The following is a 9,246-nucleotide window of genomic DNA, read 5'->3' as shown; positions in this document are numbered from 1 at the left end:
TCGATAGTTCAATGTGACATGCTTTACGGCTTAGAATCAGGACTTCAACGACGTTTTGAACGTCATGGAGCATATGAGATGTTCCAGGAGTTGAAGTTAATATTTCAAGCAAATGCCCGGATTGAGAGATATGAAGTCTCCAATAAGTTCTATAGCTGCAAGATGGAGGAGAACAGTTCTGTCAGTGAGCATATACTCAAAATGTCTGGGTATAATAATCACTTGATTCAATTGGGAGTTAATCTTCCAGATGATTGCGTCATTGACAGAGTTCTCCAATCACTGCCACCTAGCTACAAGAGCTTCGTGATGAACTATAATATGCAAGGGATGAATAAGACTATTCCCGAGCTCTTCGCAATGCTGAAAGCTGCGGAGGTAGAAATCAAGAAGGAGCATCAAGTGTTGATGGTCAACAAGACCACTAGTTTCAAGAAAAAGGGCAAAGGGAAGAACAAGGGGAACTTCAAAAAGAACAGCAAGCAAGTTGCTACTCAAGAGAAGAAACCCAAACCTGGACCTAAGCCTGAAACTGAGTGCTTCTACTGCAAGCAGACTGGTCACTGGAAGCGGAACTGCCCCAAGTATTTGGCAGATAGGAAGGATGGCAAGGTGAACAAAGGTATATGTGATATACATGTTATTGATGTGTACCTTACTAATGCTCGCAGTAGCACCTGGGTATTTGATACTGGTTCTGTTGCTAATATTTGCAACTCGAAACAGGGACTACGGATTAAGAGAAGATTGGCTAAGGACGAGGTGACGATGCGCGTGGGAAATGGTTCCAAAGTCGATGTGATCGCAGTTGGCACGCTACCTCTACATCTACCTTCGGGATTAGTATTAGACCTAAATAATTGTTATTTGGTGCCAGCGTTAAGCAAGAACATTATATCTGGATCTTGTTTGATGCGAGACGGTTATTCATTTAAATCAGAGAATAATGGTTGTTCTATTTATATGAGTAATATCTTTTATGGTCATGCACCCTTAAAGAGTGGTCTGTTCTTATTAAATCTCGATAGTAGTGACACACATATTCATAGTGTTGAAGCCAAAAGATGCAGAGTTGATAATGATAGTGCAACTTATTTGTGGCACTGCCGTTTGGGTCATATCGGTGTAAAGCGCATGAAGAAACTCCATACCGATGGGCTTCTGGAACCACTTGATTATGAATCACTTGGTACTTGTGAACCGTGCCTTATGGGTAAGATGAGAAAAACACCATTCTCCGGTACTATGGAGAGAGCAATAGATTTGTTGGAAATCATACATACAGATGTATGTGGTCCGATGAATGTTGAGGCTCGTGGCGGATATCGTTATTTTCTCATCTTCACAGATGACTTAAGCAGATATGGGTATATCTACTTAATGAAACACAAGTCTGAAACATTTGAAAAGTTCAAAGAATTTCAGAGTGAAGTTGAAAATCATCATAACAAGAAAATAAAATTCCTACGATCTGATCGTGGAGGAGAATATTTGAGTTACGAGTTTGGTGTACATTTGAAACAATGTTGAATAGTTTCGCAACTCACGCCACCTGGAACACCACAGTGTAATGGTGTGTCCGAACGTCGTAATCGTACTTTACTGGATATGGTGCGATCTATGATGTCTCTTACTGATTTACCGCTATCATTTTAGGGATATGCTCTAGAGACGGCCGCATTCACGTTAAATAGGGCACCATCAAAATCCGTTGAGACGACGCCTTATGAACTGTGGTTTGGCAAGAAACCAAAGTTGTCATTTCTGAAAGTTTGGGGCTACGATGCTTATGTGAAAAAGCTTCAACCTGATAAGCTCGAACCCAAATCGGAGAAATGTGTCTTCATAGGATATCCAAAGGAAACTATTGGATACACCTTCTATCATAGATCCGAAGGCAAGACTTTTGTTGCTAAATTCGGAAACTTTCTAGAGAAGGAGTTTCTCTCGAAAGAAGTGAGTGGGAGGAAAGTAGAACTTGACGAGGTAACTGTACCTGCTCCCTTATTGGAAAGTAGTACATCACAGAAACCAGTTTTTGTGACACCTACATTAATTAGTGAGGAAGCTAAAGATAATGATCATGAAACTTCAGAACAAGATACTACTGAACCTCATAGATCAACCAGAGTAAGATCCGCGCCAGAGTGGTACGGTAATCCTATTCTGGAAGTCATGCTACTAGATCATGATGAACCTACGAACTATGAAGAAGCGATCGTGAGCCCAGATTCCGCAAAATGGCTTGAAGCCATGAAATCTGAGATGGGATCCATGTATGAGAACAAAGTATGGACTTTGGTTGACTTGCCCAATGATCAGCAAGCAATTGAGAATAAATGGATTTTCAAGAAGAAGACTGACGCTGACGGTAATGTTACTGTCTACAAAGCTCGACTTGTCGCAAAACGTTTTCGGCAAGTTCAAGGGATTGACTACGATGAGACTTTCTCACCCGTAGCGATGCTTAAGTCTGTCCGAATCATGTTAGCAATTGCCGCATTTTATGATTATGAAATTTGGCAAATGGATGTCAAAACTACATTCCTGAATGGATTTCTGCAAGAAGAGTTGTATATGATGCAGCCGGATGGTTTTGTCGATCCAAAGGGAGCTAACAAAGTGTGCAAGCTCCAGCGATCCATTTATGGACTGGTGCAAGCCTCTCGGAGTTGGAATAAACGCTTTGATAGTGTGATCAAAGCATTTGGTTTTATATAGACTTTTGGAGAAGCCTGTATTTACAAGAAAGTGAGTGGTAGCTCTGTAGCATTTCTGATATTATATGTAGATGACATATTACTAGTCGGAAATAATATAGAATTTCTGGATAGCATAAAAGGATACTTGAATAAAAGTTTACCAATGAAAGACCTCGGTGAAGCTGCCTACATATTGGGCATCAAGATCTATAGAGACAGATCGAGACGCTTAATTGGACTTTCACAAAGCACATACCTTGAAAAGTTTTGAAAAAGTACAAAATCGATCAAGCAAAGAAAGGATTCTTGCCTATGTTACAAGGTGTGAAATTGAGTAAGACTCAAAGTCCGACCAATGCAGAAGATAGAGAGAAAATGAAAGATGTTCCCTATGCTTCAGCCATAGGCTCTATCATGTATGCAATGCTGTGTACCAGACCTGATGTGTGTCTTGCCATAAGTCTAGCAGGGAGGTACCAAAGTAATCCAGGAGTGGACCACTGGACAGCGGTCAAGAACATCCTGAAATACCTGAAAAGGACTAAGGATATGTTTCTCATATATGGAGGTGACAAAGAGCTCATCGTAAATGGTTACGTTGATGCAAGCTTTGACACCGATCCGGATGATTCTAAATCACAAACCGGATACATGTTTACATTAAACGGTGGAGTTGTTACTTGGTGTAGTTCTAAACAAAGCGTTGTGGCGGGATCTACATGTGAAGCGGAGTACAAGCTGCTTCGGAAGCAGCAAACGAAGGAGTCTGGATGAAGGAGTTCATATCCAATCTAGGTGTCATACCTAGTGCATCGGGTCCAATGAAAATCTTTTGTGACAATACTGGTGCAATTGCCTTGGCAAAGGAATCCAGATGTCACAAGAGAACCAAGCACATCAAGAGACGCTTCAATTCCATCCGGGATCTAGTCCAGGTGGGAGACATAGAGATTTGCAAGATACATACGAATCTGAATGTAGCAGACCCGTTGACTAAGCCTCTTCCACGAGCAAAACATGATCAGCACCAAAGCTCCATGGGTGTTAGAATCATTACTGTGTAATCTAGATTATTGACTCTAGTGCAAGTGGGAAACTGAAGGAAATATGCCCTAGAGGCAATAATAATGTTATTATTTTATTTCCTTATATCATGATAAATGTTTATTATTCATGCTAGAATTGTATTATCCGGAAACATAATACTTGTGTGAATACATAGACAAACCAAACGTCACTAGTATGCCTCTACTTGACTAGCTCGTTAATCGAAGATGGTTATATTTCCTAACCATAGACATGTGTTGTCATTTGATTAATGGGATCACATCATTAGGAGAATGATGTGATTGACATGACCCATTCCATTAGCTTAGCACCCGATCGTTTAGTATGCTGCTATTGCTTTCTTCATGACTTATACATGTTCCTATGACTATGAGATTATGCAACTCCCGTTTACCGGAGGAACACTTTGTGTGCTACCAAACGTCACAATGTAACTGGGTGATTATAAAGGAGCTCTACAGGTGTCTCCAAAGGTGAATGTTGGGTTGGCGTATTTCGAGATTAGGATTTGTCACCCCGATTGTCGGAGAGGTATCTCTGGGCCCTCTCGGTAATGCACATCACATAAGTCTTGCAAGCATTACAACTAATGAGTTAGTTGCAAGATGATGTATTATGAAACGAGTAAAGAGACTTGCCGGTAACGAGATTGAACTAGGCACTTCTAGAAAAAGGGCTATAGATGGGATTGACACTAATGGCGCACCAGAAAAGCGGTGTGCCATTAGTATATACTAATGGCGCACCACCTTCTGATACGCCATTAGAGTTGAAACTACTAATGGCGCACCTGGCCCAGGGTGCGCCATTAGTATCAAAAAAAAAATTTGAACTAGTGCGCCTGTCCAAACATACTAATGGCGCATCCAGACAGAGTGCGCCATTACTAGTTGTAACTAGTAATGGCGCACCTGTCGGAAAGTGCACCACTAATGTTGTTTTTTTAATTATATTTTTATTCCTTTTTTTGCAAAACTACTAATGGCGCACTGTTCCACCGTGCGCCATTACTAGTTTAAATTAGTAATGGCGCACTGTGAAACAGTGTGCCATTAGTATGTTTTTTTGCAAAACTACTAATGGCGCACCACCAAAAGGTGCGCCATTAGTAACCTGGATTACTAATGGCGCATTTATAGTTGGTGCGCCATTAGTAAGTGGGCAGCAAGAAGATATTTTGGACAGCCTCTCCTACCCACACTCACTTTCTCCCCACTTCATTCTCTCCACCTCCTCCTTGTCTCGGGTGCCTCCTCTTTTTCACCTCATTTCCACCATAGATTCATTCAATTTAAGTGGTTAAATTACCTTGTTTTGATAGGTAAGTAAGGGGGGAAGCTATATTTATGTTGTTCTCCCTAAACAATGTGCACATGCACTTTTTATGGCCTAGCTAGATCTATGTATGTTCGTGGTGTTGCATATGTTTGTGGTGTTGCATATGTGTTTGTGTTTGGAGGTGTACCGGTATTTGAAATGCGATATTTGCCAATATTTTGCCGGAATGTTGATTCATTTCCGTTTCGGCGAGAATTTTAGCATTAAGCATTCTTTTTGGTCCTATTTTTAGGGAAAGTCATGCCAAATTTTTTCTTGGTTCTAAAATATCGTTTTGCTCTACCCCGCAGACGACCATGGTCCGCACGATGACCGAAGGCATCGTGAATAGGTTTTTGAGGTCCGCGAAGGCCGAGATGCTTCAAAAGAACGAGACGGAGATAAGATGTCCGTGTCGAAGATGCAAGCTGAAGAGCCTTATTGCGGACCCGGATTCCGGGCAGGTGCGGGACCACGTGCTCTTGCGTGGTTTCATGGATGGCTATCGGTGGCAAGGTGATGAAGATGACTATGAAGTCGTCCATGGGGGCCGGGCAAGAAATGAGGAAGGGCGGCAAGACAACCATCGTGGCTCGGGCGGGCGAGAAGACGAAGAATCCCCAGGAGATGATCATGATGGTGATGATGTACACAGTCATCATGTAGAAGATGCAGGACATGCTGATGAGGAAGATGCCAGAGCAGACGACGGGCATGATCATGAAGATGATGATGCCGGCGGAGCAGACGACGCTGGACCATCGATGGGCTGGGTGCAGGACCCTCATATTCAAGAGCTGCTTCTCAAGCAGACGGATAACGCAAGAGCTGCCGCCCGAGAGAAAGCCAAGATGGATCAACTTGAGTTAGACGCGGATACTCCATTGTATGAAGGATGCAGGCCCGAGGATACCCGCCTGAAAGTAACGCTCATGGCTCTGGAGATGAAGGTAAAACACAAAATGACCGACGCATGCTTCGACGAGAACATGTCATTCTGGCACGAACGTCTTCCCAAGGGGAACAAGTGCCTGACTAGTTTGGAGGAGGCGAAGAAAATCGTGTGTCCTCTGGATTTACCGCACGTGAAATACCATGTGTGCATGAACAATTGCATCATTTATCGGGACGAGCACGCGGAGTCTACCATATGTCCCGTGTGCGGCGTCACTCGATACAAGAAGAGGAAGAAAGCTCCTCGAAAAGTGGTGTGGTACTTTCCGATCACTCCTCGTCTGCAGCGGTATTTTGCGGACCCTAAGGTAGCAAAGCTCCTGCATTGGCACGCGGATAGGGAGGAGAAGAAGCGAGAAGATGACGCAAATGATCCGGAGATAGATAAAAAAGACAAGATGCTGAGTCACCCTAAAGATGCGAGCCAGTGGCAAGCGTTGAACTTCGAATACCCAGAATTTGGGAAGGATCCAAGGAACATCGTGCTGGGCGCGAGCACCGATGGATTCAATCCGTTTGGCAGCCAGAGAAGCACACATAGCACCTGGCCTGTGTTTGTGTGGATGTACAACCTTCCCCCCTGGTTGTGCAGGAAGAGGAAGTACATTCACATGAGTATGCTAATTGAAGGGCCGAAACAACCAGGGAACGACATCAATCTGTATCTGGGGCTACTGAAGGAGGAGCTAGACACACTATGGAAAACGCCAGCCAATACGTGGGACGCCGCAGAGAAAGAATATTTCCCTATGAGAGCCGCACTACTCACGACGGTGCACGACTATCTCGGTTACGGATATCTCGCGGGGCAGGTAGTCCACGGATTTTCTGGATGCGTAAGGTGCATGGATGACACAACGTATCGCAAGCTAGATAGAGATCCCGGGTCTTCGAAAACCGTGTTCATGGGACATCGAAGGTGGCTTCGTGACGATGACCCGTGGAGGAAACGCAAGGATCTGTTCGATGGTGAAACCGAACCCCGAAAACGCCCGTGTACGAGGAGCGGCGAGGAAATAGACAAGCTGTTGAAAAATTGGAAAGACTGCCCACTACCGGGAAAGAAGCAAAAGGCGCCAGATCTGGGAAAGAAGTGAAAGGCGCCAGACCCGCTGCTGAAGGTATGGAAAACGAGGTCTGTTTTCTGGGACTTGCCGTACTAGAAGATCCACCGTGTGCCTCACAGCCTTGATGTCATGCATATCACGAAGAACGTGTGCGAGAGTCTGCTTGGTACCCTGCTCAACATGCCAGAGAGGACCAAAGATGGGCCGAAAGCAAGGGCAGACTTGAAATCAATGGGCATCAGGCAGCAGCTTCACGCTATATATGATGATGATGATGATGATGACGATGAGGCGAAGCAAGACACAGAAAGTCGTCGCAAAGGCAAAAAGGCCAAGAAGACCGGAAATGACTACCCTCCCGCGTGCTTCACTCTAAGTCAGGAGGAGATTGAGCAGTTTTTCACCTGCCTCCTAGGAGTAAAACTTCCTTACGGTTACGCGGAGAAGATAAGGAGATACCTAGACCCAGCGAAGCAGAAGTTCAGCGGGATGAAGTCTCACGACTGTCACGTGCTGATGACGCAGATACTTCTAGTTGCAATCCGTGGGATCATGGACGCGCACGTCCGTGAAACGCTATTTGGCCTATGCAACTTTTTCGACGTCATCTCTCGGAAGTCGATTGGCGTGAGGCAACTCAGAAGGCTACAGGAAGAGATCGTGGTGATACTATGCGAGCTTGAGATGTACTTCCCGCCCGCATTCTTCGACATTATGGTGCATCTGCTGGTCCATATAGTGGAGGATATCATCCAACTCGGGTCGACGTTCCTGCACAGCATGATGCCGTTCGAAAGGATGAATGGTGTCATCAAAGGATACGTTTGCAACATGTCACGTCCAGAGGGAAGCATAGCCAGGGGCTTTCTGACCGAAGAGTGCATCTCCTACTGCACGAATTATCTAGGCATCGAGAACCCCGTTGGTCTGCCCGTCAACAGGCACCTCGGCAGGCTCATTGGATGGGGTCACCGTGAGGGTCGCCGCGAAATGCATGTTGACTTCGAGGGTCGACTCGCCGACTTTGAAAGAGCAAACCTAGTCGCGCTACAACACATAGACGTGGTCGGTCCTTGGGTGGTAGAGCACAAAACCTTTATTAAGAAGACGTACAATGACCGAGGCCAACAGAGGACGGACGGAGATATACTCAAAGAGCACAACTCATGTTTCACGCGTTGGTTCAAGCAGAAGCTTCTGTCATACCCTTTACATGAGGATTTTTCTGCAGAAGAACAACTCATATTCACCTTGTCACAGGGCGCTGAGCACAACCTGATGACCTATGAGGCGTACGATATCAACGGCTACACATTCTACACCGAGGCCAAGGACATGAAGAGCGATGATTATCAGAACTCCGGGGTAACAATGGAATCCTACACTGGTAACAACAAGGACATATACTACGGAAGGATCGAGGAGATCTGGGAGCTGAGCTACGCTGGAGAGAAGGTCCCGATGTTCCGTGTCAGATGGGCCAAGAGCGTCCTAAAAGAAGACCGATATTTCACCACCATGGTTATACCCAAAGCAAATCCAAGACCGCGGGCGCAAACGTCACCGCGAAAAATGAGCCATGGGTACTGGCTTCCCAAGTGGACCAATGCTTCTTCATTACCGACCCGTCAAAGCCCAGTCGTGTTGTCGTGAGGAGAGGCAAAAGGAAGATCATCGGAATGGATGGAGTAGCCAATGAGCAAGACTTCGACAAGTACGGCGACCCGAGGATCGAACATGACGACGATGATGAAGTAGCAGCATACACCACAAGAAGAAGCAGGACCACCCTACCTAAAGGACGTCCGTTCCACAGAAGAACTCCATTTGCGAAAAAGAAGGGCAAGATGATTGTGAACAGATAGCTAGCTAAGATCGATTGTATTTAAATCGTAGCCTTCATTTCTCGATTGTATTTCATGGGCATTTTTTGAACTATCATGAATATTTTTAAATTTCATGGACACTCGATCTCGATCCCCCTCCATCTCGATCGCTATCCCACCTTGCCAGATCCGGTCCCCCTCTCCGCCGAGCACCCCCCGGTCCACCGGTCGCCGCCGCCGACCCCCCGCACCCTCGATTCCCCTACTCAACCGCCGCCGCCGACCCCCCGCACCCCTCCCCTACTCAACCGC

Source organism: Triticum aestivum, chromosome 1A, assembly GCF_018294505.1.
Source record: "Triticum aestivum cultivar Chinese Spring chromosome 1A, IWGSC CS RefSeq v2.1, whole genome shotgun sequence".
Classification (NCBI taxonomy): domain Eukaryota; kingdom Viridiplantae; phylum Streptophyta; class Magnoliopsida; order Poales; family Poaceae; genus Triticum; species Triticum aestivum.
This window is presented reverse-complemented; position numbering follows the sequence as displayed.